This window comes from Callithrix jacchus, chromosome 5, assembly GCF_049354715.1.
Source record: "Callithrix jacchus isolate 240 chromosome 5, calJac240_pri, whole genome shotgun sequence".
NCBI lineage: Eukaryota > Metazoa > Chordata > Mammalia > Primates > Cebidae > Callithrix > Callithrix jacchus.
This window is the reverse complement of record NC_133506.1, coordinates 65,165,639-65,182,276: the sequence shown is the minus strand read 5'-3', so window position 1 is coordinate 65,182,276 and position 16,638 is coordinate 65,165,639. Positions and strand designations below refer to the sequence as shown.

General features: G+C 37.1%; 2 long non-coding RNA genes across 3 annotated transcripts in view; one reads left to right on the top strand and one right to left on the bottom strand.

Moving 5' to 3' along the window:
* Positions 1-14,712, top strand: part of LOC144582533 (uncharacterized) — a 54,644-nt gene extending 39,932 nt beyond the window's left edge. For both annotated transcript variants that reach the window (XR_013535403.1, XR_013535405.1), the window contains one exon: positions 14,277-14,712. This is a non-coding gene — a long non-coding RNA (uncharacterized LOC144582533). The remainder of the gene's footprint in view (positions 1-14,276) is intronic.
* Positions 1,700-9,266, bottom strand: LOC144582534 (uncharacterized). Its single transcript, XR_013535415.1, has 3 exons — positions 9,144-9,266; positions 5,760-5,857; positions 1,700-5,345 (listed from the first exon to the last, which is right to left on the bottom strand). It is a non-coding gene; the product is annotated as an uncharacterized LOC144582534 (long non-coding RNA).
* Positions 14,713-16,638: the final 1,926 nt, after the last annotated feature.

Below are 16,638 nucleotides of genomic sequence, written 5' to 3'. Positions count from 1 at the left end.
ATAGCCTACTGTTGACCAGAAGCCTTATCAATAACCTAAACAGTTGACTAACACATATTTCGTATATGTATTTTATTCTATATTCTTACCAAAAAAGGATGCTAGAAAAAAGAAAACATTATGAAGAAAATCATAAGGAGAGAAAATACACTTAATATTCAATAAGAGGAAGTAGATCATCATGAAGGTCTCCATCCTCATCTACTTCATGTTGAGTAAGCTGAGGCAAAGGAGGAAGAGGAGAGGTTTGTCTAGCTGTCTCAATGATGGCAGAGGCAGAAGAAAACCCATGTATAAGTGAACCTACAGAATTCAAACCCATATTAATCTAGGATCAACTGTGTTTAAGTCAACTCCTAAAGGAGTATTGCCAGAGAAGAAGGCTTTAATAGGACTCTACAGCCAAGGAGATAGGAATAAATCTCAAATCCATCTTTTCAATGAACTAAAATTAGAAACAGCAAGGAAGAAATGTAACCATGTTTGGGAAAACAGGGGGGGAGTTGTAAGCTATATGAGATGGGGTCAACAGGCAGCAGATGGTTAGGTGATCATGTTGGATGAGGGGTTTGGCATCTCATTGCTCCGATGCAATGATCTGGTGATGTTCCTTTGATACTACGTGGGATGCCTCATGGTTGGTTTCTTGAGAAAGGAACTCAGATGAGGCAAAGGTAACATTCTTAAGTTTTAATAATGTTCATGTTTATTCTAAAGAAACCATAAACGTGGTTTCTTTTCAATAATTCGTTGTGGCCTCTTTCTACTCTAAAATTATAATTGTATAAATAATTCATTGTTATCTCTTTCTACTCTAAAGTTATGATTCTGTAAAATCCTCAGAAGGCACAGAGTACACTAAATTTCATAGGTCGCACACTCTGTTATAGTAAGGTCCCAGAGTAATAGCTCATAGACAAATTTGAATTGATACACTTCACATTTTATCTTCAAAATATATTTAAAAATAAGACCCTTTTGGTGAATTTAGCATTCACCAAAACCCTTCAAAAAAGAGGACAATAAATAGAAAATTTTTTTTAAAAAGGAGGAAAGAATATTCTCAGCTGTTTATAATCAGTGAATCCATGACAAATTCTTAGAGCTCATCAGGTTACAAAGTGGCAGTGAGAAAACACAAAGCTCACCAATGTTCTGTAATTGATTTTTCAATTATAAGATCCCTTTCCCTTTCTCTTGGTTACACTATAAAATTTTGTCATGTTTGGTGGATTCACAAACAAAGGATTAAACCATATGATTTGAGAAGGTTTATTCTGCCGCGAAGTCTCACTGATATGAATTGCCAAAATTGTTCATATTGAGATGCTTTGAGACTGCAGCAACTCATTGAGTCAGTGTTGTTGTTGCTGTTGTTTTAATCTTTGGACAAAAATGGAAGGGTAATTATGTAGCAGGTAACTCTAAGAATAGAAGTCAGAATAATTTCTTATGCAAAATAAAACATGTTGGAAAACAAGATATTACTGGGTTTTAGAGTTATTTGCAAAGTGGGAAGTCCTAAGAGTTCTTCTCTGTACATTATGAAAACTGTTAATTTGTTTAGGGAACTTTCACATTTATTTCTGCACTTTAATTGCTTAATCTAAATGGAGTTCAAGTTTTTCCAGGGGGAAAAAGTTGGTTTGTCTTAACAGTTGTCAGATTTTGTAAAAGAGATTGAAACCAAGCTGTTCTAGCAATTATCGTTTTATTTAAGAAGCTAGTATTGAAAAATAAAGCAACCTTGGATCACCAGCTGGAAATGCATAAGATTTTTAATTATTTTTAAAGACATGAATAATCTAATTTGAAAATGTTAACCCTTGTGTGTGCATTGGGATGAAAGTTAATAATTGTAGCTTCTGAGTGATAATCAATACTCAATGGTTAGTAAACCATTTGTTACATGAGAATCATGAGTGAGAATGTAAGCTTTACATGAAAAGATAAGAAATAAAAGTAAATTATTAACTGATAACTTCATATCTCTAATAGTTTTATCTACACCAATCAGTTTAAGTGATAGCAACAGTCAAACCAAACACTTATCCTGTTAGAAGGAATAGAAATAAAGTCAACATTTTGTGATGTTATAATAAAGATGTTTTCTGTGGAAAATAAAATCTCACCTAAACAAACTAAATTAAAATAATATTTTGTCATCATTATCATAAAAAATAAAAAATTCTAAAAGACATTAAAACTTGTATGTGAGTCTGTATTCATTTACAGTTAATCATAAAGATATGAAAATAATTGCTCATAAGTATGAGTGTTTTTTAAACAAAAGAGTAAAATGGACTAATTTATTAACCTGTCAATAACCAATTTAATAAACTACCATTTTATTGACACATATTAAACAGAATACGTTGTACTTTTTTTTACAAGAAATAGTTTTGCTATGCTATGTGTTCTTAGTCGTTTATCTGAGACTCGTCCAAATCAGATTTGTTCTTACTGCATTGCATCAGTAATTCTATCTGGTATTAGATGTGTTCAATCTAACAGAGTTCAACACCTCCACAGCTTAGAAATTGGTGTCATTTTAAAAATTCACTAAGCTGCATCTAACTGAAAACACTTATGCCAGTGAGAGTGGAATGAGGCAGGAAAAGTGAGAAATAAAGCAGATTAGAAAATTTGGGAGGCTTGTATCAAAATTGGGGAGGCTAAATTAAAAGAACTGGGCTAACATTTGATTGGATGATCAATTGTGCAATTTGATGAACCAAGAAAGTGGGCCAACACAAGAAAATGTTATAAAAACAGCAGAATTATGAACAGCATAAGTTCTTTTTATACTCAGAATCTACGATTTTATGGGTTCAAGAGAGGAAAGCTGAATGCATAGTGAAGTAGTATTAGGGTTCCCCAGAGAAATGGAACCAGCAGAATTAATAGATAGATATAGTGTGTGTGTATATATATATGTGGGGATCGCCCCTGAGAGAGGCTAACAACTTGGCCTCTGCCATTAGGTGAGCTTGATTCCTTACACACTTTCCCTGGCTGGAGGCTGTCGAGCTATGGGGAAGAAAAATTGGGAGAAGAATGACTGAACAGAACACTATTTTCAGCCTTCTTGGTTGATGAGATAACAGCTGGGTGAACGCTAAAGTGATTCAACTGGGTATTGTGTTCCCCTTTCTGGCTCCTAATCTAAACCTGTTCTATGACTTTGTTTACCAGGCATTGTTTCAGCCTGGTGACCTCCCCTGCGGCCATTGTCTTTTGCAGATGCATGATTTACTGCTGAGCTTGTGACTTATAGATAATTGAAGATTGTTATCCGAGTTACTGGTTGTTCTGGTAATATTGATAATCAGCATCACCTACTTCCCCCTTGATCTTTTAAATCAGTATCTGTTCCTTTTACTAGTTCCCCAGAATTGTTTTCTGTTTCTTTTGTTATTTAAGAAATTCTTTGGTCTGACATAAACAACATTAAGTAGAAAAGTATATAATGGAACCGACTGCACAAATAAAATTGCTGTTTGGGCATAGCCTAAGCCAGTCCTCCAGACCCCGCTCCTCTGTCTCCTTTTTCTCTGCGCACACTCTCTTCCCGGTTTGGGACACTCATGCTGGATGAGATTCCCAGGCTTGTGTTCAGTTCACAACGTGTGTGTGTGTGTGTGTGCGTGCGTGCACATTTCTGTTTGTGTATAAAATCACATATGCACAGAGAGAGAGAGAGAGAGAGAGAAAGGGAGAGAGAGAGAGGCAGGGTAGTAATCCAGGGGAGATTAGGTATTGCTGTGTGAGTTCAAGGACAGTCTGGAGGCAGAATTCCCTCTTCCTTGGGGGATGTCAATCTTTTCTGTTAGGCCTTCAGCTGATTGGATGAGGCCCACCCATGTTATGGAGGATAATCTGTTAATTGAAAGTCTACTGTATTAAGTGTTAATCTCACACACACACACACACAAAAACGTCTCACTGCAAAATTCAGTTGTGTTTATCTAAATATTTGTATATGGTGGCCTAGCCAAGTTGACACAGAAAACTAGTCATCACAGGCACTGCACTGGAAACCTTTAGAGAAAACAGTAGTCAACGTTTTTGCTTTTAAAGATGAATATGAATAATAGGTGGAAGGAGAATCAGCCAAGTAAGGTTTTTGCAATAGAAAGATATAAATGTCAATAAAACACCTGATGTAACACAAAAATAAGAAAAATGCCCAAAATGTAACAGTGGAAAAGGAGCTATAAAAATAGTATTTGGTTGGCATTCTCTGACTATTCTCAGGATGTTTGAAGAGTCAATGGTTCTAGAATAAGGAATAGAGAAAGAAATCTTTAATCCAAAAGGGATACCAAACTGGTCACTAGACTTAATGGTATAAAATAATAGCCTAGTCTGCTCTAGGCAATACAGAAAATAACATAAAATAAAATAACTCTCTGAAAAATGTATGACCAGAGACTGACTTTTGGAACTGTAATTCACATCATCTGAGTAGTTTAGGAAATTTTAAACAGAAAAATTAGCGTAAAATGTATAACACGCTATATCCCTGCCATAAATTAACACAAGCATCTCTTCAACAATAGGTCTTCAGTACAGGGTAGGGAGAAATCTCAAGGGAAAAAACTCACGAAGCATAAGCCTCCATCCAAAATTACAAATAAATGAGGGGAAATTATTCATTATCATTGAAAATCTGTGGAAAATAAATATCAAAATCGGCCCTCATTAAAATTAGGAATAGATTTTTTAAAATATTAAATATAAAAATAAATGTGCCTAAAATAAATCCATATATAAATGTTGAAATCAAAATATGTTATTAATAAAACATATAAGACGATGTTGACAAACACCTAATAAGAAAATAGTAAATCCACTAAGAAATTCTGGGAGGAAAAACATTTTATCTCAGATATTAAGACAATAAAACCTGTTAGGTCAGAAAATGTTTGTGAAAGTATATTGTTTAAGAGCATAATAGAAATTTTAACTACTTCTCTAACTATAATGATTTATTATAAGCAATAAAAATAACTACAAAATTTATATTGAAAAGTTTAGTTTAGTTATTCATACAAGATGTTACAGAGATCAACATTTCTAGGAATAACGCTTGTAATCCAAAGTAAGAAATTAACTTATTTTTTAGGTTAAGTCGTTCTCACAAAGAAGAGATTCACTAAAAAGAGAAGACAGAAAAAATAATAAAGATGTGTCAAAATTACTAATATTAACACAAGTAAAATTGAAAAATATTGATGAGCCTATGACCATTTAATAAATTAAATCTTAAGTGGAAAAGTTACACATAAGATTCATCATACTCACCTCTCATTTTATGAGGTCATAGTTTCTTCATTCCAAATCTGACAAGGTCAGAACAAGAAAGAAAAATTATAATCCAATCTCATTAATGAACAGAGTTAACTAGCTCTAGATATAATGTTATCAAGCCAATCTTGAATTATATGTTTGAAAACATACGATTAGGCTGAGTTCAATCATTTGAGAGTGAGGATGACTGACCCTTAGAAATCCAGAAATGTAACCCACCACATTAACCAATTCACATAAGAAACTAAAAGATTATCTTATACATGCTGCTATGGTCTGAAAGTGTGTGTTCCCCTAAAATTCATATTTTGAAATCCTAATCTAAAGGCAATGGTGTAAGAAGGCAGAACCTTTGGAAGACAATTAGGTCATGAGGATGGAGCCCTCATGGTTGGGCACAGTGCCCATAAGAAAGAGGCTCCAGAGATCTTTCTCACATCTCCCACCTTGAGTGCACACAGCAAGATGGCACCATCTGTGAACCAGGAAATGGGCCCTCATCAGGCACAATGCATCTTGATCTTGAACTCTTCAGGCTCCACAACTGTGAGAAAGAAATTTCTGCTGTTAAAAAGCCACCCACATTATGGTATTTTGTTATAGCAGCTTGAACAGACTAAGACAGATACAAAAAAGGATTCCATAAAATGTTCTCACTCAAACACATTTAAAAACATACTTTCAGCAAATAAGAACAGGTGGTCCTTTCATAAATATTATATATTCTAGTAGCCATGTTTTTTAACAGTAAAAAAAAGGTAGGTGAAAATAATCTAATAATATACTTGAACCCAATGTGTATTATTATCATAAAAATTGTCAATATAAAGCAACCATTAGTGAGATAGTTTTCACTCTTTTTTGTACTCTTTGACTGCTGGTGAATATCACTTACAATAAACCTTAGTTAGCTATAGCCCTATTTCAAGCATTTACTTAGCTTCAAGTGAAGCTAAGTAGTCTGGACTTTACCAGGTGAATATGCAGAGGGGACACAGGATGAGATTGGTATTTATAAAGATATCTGTATGAAAGCTGGGCTACTGTGGAAACAGCCTGGTTGGGAGACATTCATACAATTAGTTATAGAGATGAGGAAAGCTGAAAAGGGATATGAAGGAGGGTATCAACTGAGGAGGTGGATCGGTAGGTGGGAAAACCGACTAATCAACAAACAATCTGGTGCATGGGAATAGGCAGTAACATAAAGGAGCAAGTGTAGATTTAGTTTCTTGAGCAGTTTGATGGTGAAAGGGAGAAAGGAAATAAGTGTGGTGGCTTGAGGCAAAAGCTGATTTAGAAAAGGGTTCATTTTTATTATTTCTATTTTTAGGATGAGGAGATTTTAGATTTCAGCATGTTTATAAGAAAAAAAAGAGAGCAAGTAGAGGGGAAATGGAAGACGAGAGAGTAGAGAAGCCGGAGTCCTTCTGCACAGGTTCAGTTAGGATGGGAAATACACAGCTCTTAGCCTGAGAAAATGGTAGCTCATATAGGGGAATCTGTACAGATTAAAAAAGAGTGTGGGGGGCAGGGGTGGGAGGGGAACTGAGAAAATTCAAGCCTGATCAACTTGTCTTTGAAGTAGGAAATCAGGCCATCTACCAAAATCCAGTAGCTTAAGTGGATGAGGGAGTTGAAGAATTTGAGAAATAATTGGAAACCTCATGGAATAAAATAGGGGTTGCAAAAGGACACGAAAAAGGACTCCTGGGTAGAATTCAGCTCTACTTAGGAAATAAATGATACTTAAACTTTAAAAGGTTTTTGACAGTTTCTCCCCACGAGCCCTTCAGACTTACGATTCAAAGTTGACAGAGGCATGATATGGTTCCTAACATATGAAGAGAGGAGGTAGAAGACAAAAGGATGTTGCCATTTCTACCATCAAATGGATATTCAGGCCCTCCTACCAAATTTGGGGGCGAAATGTCATGAATTTGACACTCAACAGTAAAGTGGGTGAAAAGCCAGAACTTTGGCAGCATTTTCTCTGTGCAAATCTTTGTATGTTCTGTTCCAAACTAACAGTTGCCGTAGTCTTAATTGAAGCACTAAAACAAGATTTTTGGGAACAGTGTGACTCAGATCACATTTATTTTTAGAGGTGGAATTCAGAAAATAATAATGATGATGATCAGATACTCAGGTAGAGTAGCTGAAGGACACTGAATCCCATATTGGGTTTTATTCATTTTTTATTTTTAAATATCTCTTAGATCTCTGCATTTTCTGCTTAAGTAGATTGGGTTTCAATGAGCTCTAGCAGGCTGTGGAGGCACCATAGCATGGAAGTGAAGTTGATTAAATAAAAAGGATGCTTGGGAAAGATGGTCTGACTCCTGTAAGAAGTAATGAATGGAGAAGAGCCTAGATATGAGTAAGATGAGCAGATTATACGTTTGTGAATGCAAGGTGTGAAATGAACATTTATAACATCGAAGACTAATTTCCTACCTCATAAATATACTAACCTGGGTATTTACATTAAGTAATTATTTGTTGCTCTGTGTATCTAAGCATGCAAACTGCCGGCCAGGGCATGTGCCCACATGGGTTCTAGCAGAGTTACTCACAGGGTTCCTAATGAGCTTTCTATCCTATCTGAGGATTAAACAGAGATGTAAAATGTTGGAGAGAAACTTTTTTTTTTTTTTTTTTTTTTGAGACAGCCTCCCTCCCTCTGTCACCCAGGCTGGAGTGCAGTAGCTCGATATGGGCTCTTCAACCTCTGCCCTCTCTGTTCAAATGATTCTCCTGCTTCAGCCACTCAAGTAGCTGGGACTTCACGTGTATGCCACCAGGCTTGTCTAGTTTTTGTATTTTTAGTAGAGACAAGGTTTCACCATGATAGCCAGGCTGGCCTCAAACTCCTGACCTCAAGTGATCCTCCCACTTTGGCCTCCCAAAGTGCTGGGATTACAGGTATGAGTCACTGTGCCTGGCCAACTTTCTTGGGTCAGAGAGAACCTATAACAGATACTAGAAATAATGAAATATAGTCAGATCACTCAAGTGAATTTATCTTCATTTTAGTCTTCCCTGAGTCAAAAAGCTCAGTTTTAGTGCAATGGGAAGGATAGTAATTGATGAGAGTTGTGTAGGTGAAAAGGAGGAGAGCTAGGACTTGGACCCAGGCAGTCTGGCTCTAGTGCTGGTGTCTTTAACCACTAAGCAACATGCCACTGCTGTAAATAAAGCCATTTGTAAATACCTGGAGTTTATTTTTTGTTTTTATAATACTATTTAATGATGACTTATGATACCCTAGTCTAGGAATTATTGCTCATTACCCTGTGTATATTGTTTTGTTTTTGTTTTTGTAAACAAGTGAATGAGAGGCCAGTTGCAATGGCTCATGTCTATAATCCCGGCACTTTGAAAGGCTGAGGTGAGCACTTCACCTGAGGTCAGGAATTCGAGACCAGCCTGACCAACATGGTGAAATCCCATCTCTACTAAAAATACAAAAATTAGCTGGGCATGGTGGTATGTGCCTGTAATCCCAGCTATCCAGGAGGCTGAGGCAGGAGAATCACTGGAACAGAGAGGCAGAGGCTGCAGTGAGCTGAGATCACACCGCTGTACTCCAGTCTGGGCAGCAGAGCAAGACTTTGTCTCCAAAAAAAAAAAAAAAAGTGAATAAAAGCCAGGTGTGGTGGCTTATGCCTGTAATCCCAGCACTTTGGGAGGCCAAGATGGGCAGATGGATTCTTGAGGCCAGGAGTTTAAGACCAGCCTGGGCAACACAGGGAGACCCTGTATCTATTAAAAAAAAAAAGAAAGAAAGAAAGAAAAAAGAAAAATTAGCAGGGCATGGTGGTGTGTACCTGTAGTTCCAGCTAGTTGGAAGGCTGAGGTAGGAGGATCACCTGAGCCTGAGAGATCAAGGCTGCAGCGAGCCCTGATCACACCACTGCGCTCCAGCCTGGGCGACAGAGTAAGACCCTGTCTCAAAAAAAAGAAAAAGTTAATTAGAGTCCCTTGTAGTAGTCATAAGCTATCTGGTTACCTGACAGGCTAAGGATCCTTTTGCTGCATTCTCACAAGTAGCTAAAGGAATGTAATCAATGTAAACAATTTTTTTGACAAAAATTAGAAACAGTTTCTGAAGCTAGTTTGAATGTATCCAGAAGTTCTCTTTAGAATTTCCATACAAGTTTCTCAATCCTGTGATTCAAACTACCTGCTTTTCTTAAATTGCCAGCATTAAAACAGGCCTAGCATGTGGCTCATGCCTGTAATCCCAGCACTTTGGGAGGCCGATGCAGGCAGATCATAAGGTCAAGATATCAAGATCATCCTGGCCAAAATGGTGAAACCCCATGTCTACTAAAAATACAAAAATGACCTGGGCATGGGGGTGCATGCTTATAGTCCCAGCTACTCTGGAGGCTGAGGCCTCAAGGAGAATCTCTTGAACCCAGGAAGTGGAGGTTGCAGTGAGCCAAGATCACACCACTGCCCTCCAGCCTGGTGACAGAGCGAGACTCAGTCTCAAAAGTAAATAAATAAAAAATAAAATTTAAAAATCTTTAAAACAAATCTTTATTCCTCACTACTCTGTGGGTTAAAAATATTTTTGTGGACTAGCCTATTAACCTACCATTTGTAACTCTATGGAAAAAAATATAAAAAATTCTAAAATACATTTTTTTTTTTTTGAGACGGAGTCTTTTTCTGTTGCCAGGCTGGAGTGCAATGGCACGATCTCGGCTCACTGCAACATCTGCCTCCAGGGTTCAAGCAATTCTCTGGCCTCAGCCTTGAGAGTAGCTGGGACTACAGGCACGCACCACCATGCCCAGCGAATTTTTGTTCTTTTGCTAGAGACAGGGTTTCACCATATTGGCCAGGATGGTCTCAGTCTCTTGACCTCATGATCCACCCACCTCAGCCTCTCAAAGTGCTGCAATTACAGATGTGAGCCACTGTGCCCAGCTAAAATTTTAAAACAAACTTTTAGAATATAATTTGTTTGGAAATTGCGGGGTTTTTTTTGTAAATATGGAGCAGAAAACTCCTAGCAATCTATAAACCATTGTAAAGATATATTTGTCTCTTTGGTGGGGAACTGATAAATTTTGAAACATAGTATGTGAGCCAGCTACCTTCTGAAAAATAGAAATTAAAGAAGAGAATTTTAAAAGCAATATCTTATTTTCCTTTTTCCTCTCTTAAAGGAAACCTTATCCTTTTCATGAAGAAAAAACTCCACTTTACCTAAGGATGTACTATGCAAATAGTTTTATTACATTGTAAAATCTTAAAGCAAAACATTTTATGTCTATTTGAAATAGACATTCTTAAATTCAAATATCATTTGAACTTAAGAAATAATACCATAGATTTAGAAATGGTAAGTAACTACTCATTTCAGCATGCACATTTGTTATCCGACAGGTATATTTTATACAACCACTTCCTGAAAACATCTAATAATAATTTTACAAGTTCTTCTTTAGCTGCTTTCCCAATATTATAATGTCTTAACTATCGTCAGTCTTCTGATTTACTATCAGTTTCTAGTTTACCATTCCATAAATAAAAGTTTAAGTTTTAATTCCTTACATTTCAGGAAGAGGATTAGAAATAACAAGTAGCTATAAATTAATCTTTAGTTTGCCAGTATTTCCATTTCCTATATCAAAAAACACATCTTTATGTCATTATAGCAGATTTCAAAATATCACTCTCAGGTTACAGAATTCCCTAGTAATTGACATTTTGGTTATCTTCAAGAAAGTCAAAAACTAAAAGAAATACAGAGATTAAATATAGAAAAACGCTTCCTAATCTACTGAGAAAATTAAGGCTATGGTCATTAATAGTCATCTGCCTATTAATAAAAGAAAATACTCTAAAACCCAATTAAAAAGTTAAAGATAATACAAATATAACCCCTTTAAAATTAATCAAGATCCCCCTCCCTCTCATGCCTGGGATGCTGGGTCCACCCTCAAGAGGCCCCCCCCCCCGCCCTGAAAAAATAATTAATCAGATCATAAAAATTTTATCTATGTTCAAATAGAAACTTTTTTGCCTTGGAGATGAAATTTTATAGAACATGCTATAAATCGCAGATGTATTACCAGTGAATGAATAGCATTTTATGTTCTTCCTTAAGGTAAAAACAAAATTTTAGAAGGAAATAAAAATTATGTTCATAATACATTTAAATCACAAACCATAGTACTCATCATGCAGTCAGTGTAACTGACATCATATATAACATTCAGGCACCAGAAAAACATAAACCCTTTTTGTTGTTTTGTTTTGTTTTCTGAGACAGAGTCTGGCTCTGTCACCAGGCTGAAGTGCAATAGTGCGATCTTGGCTCACTGCAACCTCTACCTCCTGGGTTCAAGTGATCCTCCTACCTTAGTCTCCTGAGTAGCTGGGGCTACAGGTACATGCCACCGTGCCCAGCTAATTTTTTGTATTTTTAGTAGAGATAGGGTTTTCACCATGTTGGCCAGCATGGTCCCTATCTCTTAACCTCGTGATCTGGCCACCTCGGCCTCCCAAAGTGGTGGGATTACAGGTGTGAGCCACCTTGCCTGGTCTATAAACTTTTTATCCTTTGAAGTGATGTAAAGTCACTGATACTCCATGAAGTCATCCTTTTCAGATGAAGTCTTCCTACAGTATCTCTCACTAATGAGGGTACAGATGTGTCAACATCCTTGGGATTTTTTATTATGATTAAACTAACTATAGCCATCTCTTGGGTCTCTTCTTTGAAAAGCTGCATTTCTCCCTTTCCTCCACAGTGTTAGTAATGCTTAGAACTAAAACAGACTTAATTACAGTACCTTTCAAATAGGTATTAAATATAGGTTTTTGTTCAGTCAACTGTGATCGTCTATGAATCACAGGAGTATTTAAAACAAATTCCAAAAAAAATTTAAAAAAAAATAAAGAAGGCCGGGCGTGGTGGCTCACACCTGTAAACTAAGCACTTTGGAGGCCAAGGCGGGCAGATCACCTATGGTCCGGAGTACAAGACCAGCCTGACCAACATGGGGAAACCCCGTCTTAAAAAAATAAAATAAAATTTAAAAATGCGTTAAGATTCTATTAAATTATTGCTGGGACTTAGGCCCAGTGCATTGGCTCACGCCTGTAATTCCAGCACTTTGGGAGGCCGAAGTGGGTGGATCACTTGAGGTCGGGAGTTCAAGATCAGCCTGACCAGCATGGAGAAACCCATCTCTTCTAAAAATGCAAAAAATTTGCTGGGCACAGTGGTGCAAGCCTGTAATCCTAGCCACTTGGGAGGCTGAGGCAGGAAAATGCCTTGAATCTGGGAGGCAGAGGTTGCGGTGAGGCAAGATTACACCATGGCACTCCAGCCTAGGCAACAAGAGTGAAACCCTGTTTCAAAAAATACAATACAATAAAATAAATAAAAATAAAACTTATTGCTGGGACTTAGGCTTTTTATGTAGGTATTTATAAAACAAAGGCAATTTATATTTAGAAAATAAATGATACTGTTAACAAACTGAACTTTGTTCTGCCACATCAGTATCAAACTGGCAGTACTCAAAACACTGAGATTGACAAGTATAGTATATATATTGTGCCCATTCATTTTGAAACAAGAAAAAGCATTGCTTCTGCAAGGGTCAGGCAAAAAAGGATCAACCCAAACTTGAGACCTAATAGTTTCAGCCAAGATCAAGAGGAAATCCTCTGACTCACTTTTTGTACATTTCTCAAAGTGTCAGTCTGTCCTTTCTTTCATTGGTTCTTTTTCCCGAACTTTCCTTTTTCCTTCCTTCAGAAACCTAGATGCCTGCCACTAATTAGATACATTAATATGGACACAAATGCAATATGCTAGTTAACATAGAATATATGTTACTTAGTTATTGAATTATTTGGTGAATAATGTTCTGTTTTTCAGGCTTATTATAATAATTTACTAGTCTAAAAGAACCTAGAAAGTAAGTCTTTCAAACCTTCCATATTTGTGTTTATAATTAGCCAAGTAAGGGCAATTACATTGTTTTTAGAAATAATGATTTTATGAGTTAAGAGGACACATTCCAAATTAAAGAGAGGTTGCCTCTTACAGGAAGAGAGGGGATAGAAAATGGGGCAGGAGGGAAGAGGACAAAGGCTACTTTGAAGGCTTTTTGTATTACTTTTATATAAAATATTTATATTTGAAAATTTCTCAAAATAAAAATGTAATTAAAACAACTGTAGACACTCAAATATGATTTTCGTCACAGCCAACCAATTTCCTCTGTATATTCTCTACAAAAAACTGCAATGTGAGGAGTTTCCAGTAGTGATATACCAGTAACTTTCTTTCTTACAACGTTAAAAGTCCCAATTATTGGCTGGGTGAGGTGGCTCATGCCTGTAATCCCAGCATTTTAGGAGGCCAAGGTGGGTGGATGATGAGGTCAGACCAGCCTGGCCAAGATGGTGAAACCCTGTCTCTACTAAAAATACCAAAAATTACCTGAGTGTAGTGGTGAGCACCTGTAATCCCAGCTACTCGGTACTCAGGAAGTTGAGGCAGAGAATTGCTTAAATCTGGGAGGTGGAGGTTGAAATGAGCCAATATCAGGCCACTGCACTACAGCCTGGGTGGTAAGAGGCTCAAAAAAATAAAAAGAGACCCAATTTTCCAATAAGTCATGGAGAAAATGACCGATCTTTCTGAGGTATTCCAAACCAGGTTATAATTTTTCAAAAGACATAAGTACATATTACTGTTGTAACTGATGCATCTTTGAAGTCCCGAATCCAGTTGTACCTGTATAACAAGACCTTCACAAAGATATCTTACAGTATAAACATAATTCATCTTATATTCTCAGACATGAAATATTTTCATCTGCAAAGATTTCTGTAACTATTAGACTCTTCAAATCTCTCAAAGCTACGTGAATATATTCTTCCATAAAATTATAAAACATTAATCATTTTTATTTGTTCTTCAGTAGTGAGAGATGAGAGGATATATAAATGGACAATGACCAGACCGTATATGAAGACAGAACTCTGACCTACAATCTCTTCAGCAACCAGCCTGGAAACCCAAATTATAATCTTGGCAGCAATCACCCCAGGACAGTGAGGATTTCATTAATGACTACCAGCTTCCCTATTTTTGTGCCCCAGCCCCTACATCCTTTCAACTTTGGGCCAACCAAAGACAGCCAACTATGTTTCCTGAATTAATTCCCAAGATACTCTGCTTTTAGATAGTTGGCCTTCAACTTCCCCATGCCAACAACCTCCAATCAGAGCACACCTTAGTGTCTTTTATTTTTTTGCTATAAAACTTACCTAACTCCTTTTTGAGTCTGCCCAATGAAAGTGACATTGGCTGACTTCCTTGTTATAGCAAGATTTGAATAAATGAATTACACTGGTTCTCATTTGGGTGGCCTTTGTTTATTTTCATAGTAGTGTAAAAATCATGCAAAAAGAAAATTAACACTAGGCTGTGCATGGTGGTTCACACCTGTAATCCTAGCACTTTGGGAGGCTAAGGCAGGCAGATTGCTTGAGCTCAGAGTTCAAGACCAGCCTGTGGCAAAACCCCAGCTCTGCAAAAAATACAAAAATTAGCCAGCATGGTGGCAGGGACCTGTAGTCCCAGCTACTTGCAGGGGCTGAGGGAGGAGGAGTCACTTGAGCCTGGGAGATCAAGATTGCAGTGAGCTAAGATTGTGCCACTGCACTCCAGCCTGGGTGACAAGTGAGACACACACACACACACACACACACACCACACAAATTAATACTATGAGTGTTTTGAGCATTTTTTTCTGCTCCAACCAAGATCATGTTTCAGTCTTGCTACCTCTACAACAGTCTTATAGCTCTTGTTCTGTTTGCCAGCTAGCCCACCTGAACAAACTTGCTTCATTAGATACATGGTTTTCCACTGCTTAGAAAATAAATTTTGTATTCTTCAATGTTTGATATTTTAGACTCAAATTGGTGTAGTTTCTTCCTTGGGAACTGTGATCATTTTAAAACAAAGAAAAGATTCTGCTTTATTTTAGAAAAGCATTAATGCTGATGGCATAATATAGAACTAAATAGCGCAGTAAAATATTTGCTATCAATCTGTGGATATATATACAGCAAACATCAGAGGGTAATCCCTAAGTTTCATTGATATTAGAGAGATAAATCACACCAACTTACAGAGTTACTAAAATTTATCTATATTACGTTGAAGTTATTTTGAATAAAATGTGAGCTTAGGCCTATGATGGTGTGAAATTAAACAATTCAAATTTGAAGCTGTCAGAATTTTAAATTATTTTGAGCCCTGAGAGGAATGTGGTTATGTGACCTGACTCAGTAGCATGCAGCTGCAACTCCTGCTTTTCCCTGTAAATGACTAGGAAAAGCCTTGCAGCTCCACAGATCTCTTTAGATTATCACCCCGGCTCACCTAATGTTAAAGCAAGCTTCCTTGAAATGTTAACAAGCTTTAACCAATCACTATAATACATGCAATGACCTTGTATGAAAAAATGTTACAACCCTAACTGCCTATGTCAGTGAAACCTTAACTTCCCCACTTTGGAACGCTTGCCCCCATGTGTTTGGAGTCTGTTTTTCCTAGGTGGCTGTCATTTTTTATTTGTTTTTAGTAGCAAGAGAGTGAAGGATATACAAATGAACAACGACCAGACTATACATGAAGACAGAACTCATTCAGCAATCAGCCCACAAAAACAAATGGACAGTGATCCGACCGCACTTTGTGTTTAAATAAACCCTTTAGTCATATTTTCTGAATCTCATTATTTAAGGTTGACCTTTTGGTGACCACAAAGGTACTCAAAGCAGACCTCCAATGATATCTGTCACTTTGCTGACAACTGGAATGCTGGTACTAACATAAATGACTTTCATTCACCCAACCTCGCCAGAGTCAATGGAAATCTCTAGTAAGGTGCCTCTCAGGGTCTGAACCTCCCAGCTTGGTAGAGATTCAAACATTATTATTATTATTATTATTGTTTTTCTTTCTTTTTTTTTTTTTGTGAGACAGTCTCGCTCTGTCGCCAGGCTGTAGTGCAGTGGCACAATCTCAGCTCACTGCAATCTCTGCCTCCTGGGTTCAAGCGATTCTCCTGGCTTAGCCTCCCAGTAGCTAGAATTATAGGTGCACATCACAATCTAGAATTTTTTTTATTTTTATTAGAGACAGAGTTTCACCATTTTGGCCAGGATGGTCTTGATCTCCTGACCTTGTGATCCACCCGCATTGGCCTCCCAAAGTGCTGGGATTACAGGTGTGAACCACTGCACTCGGCCTCTGACTTTTTTTTTTTT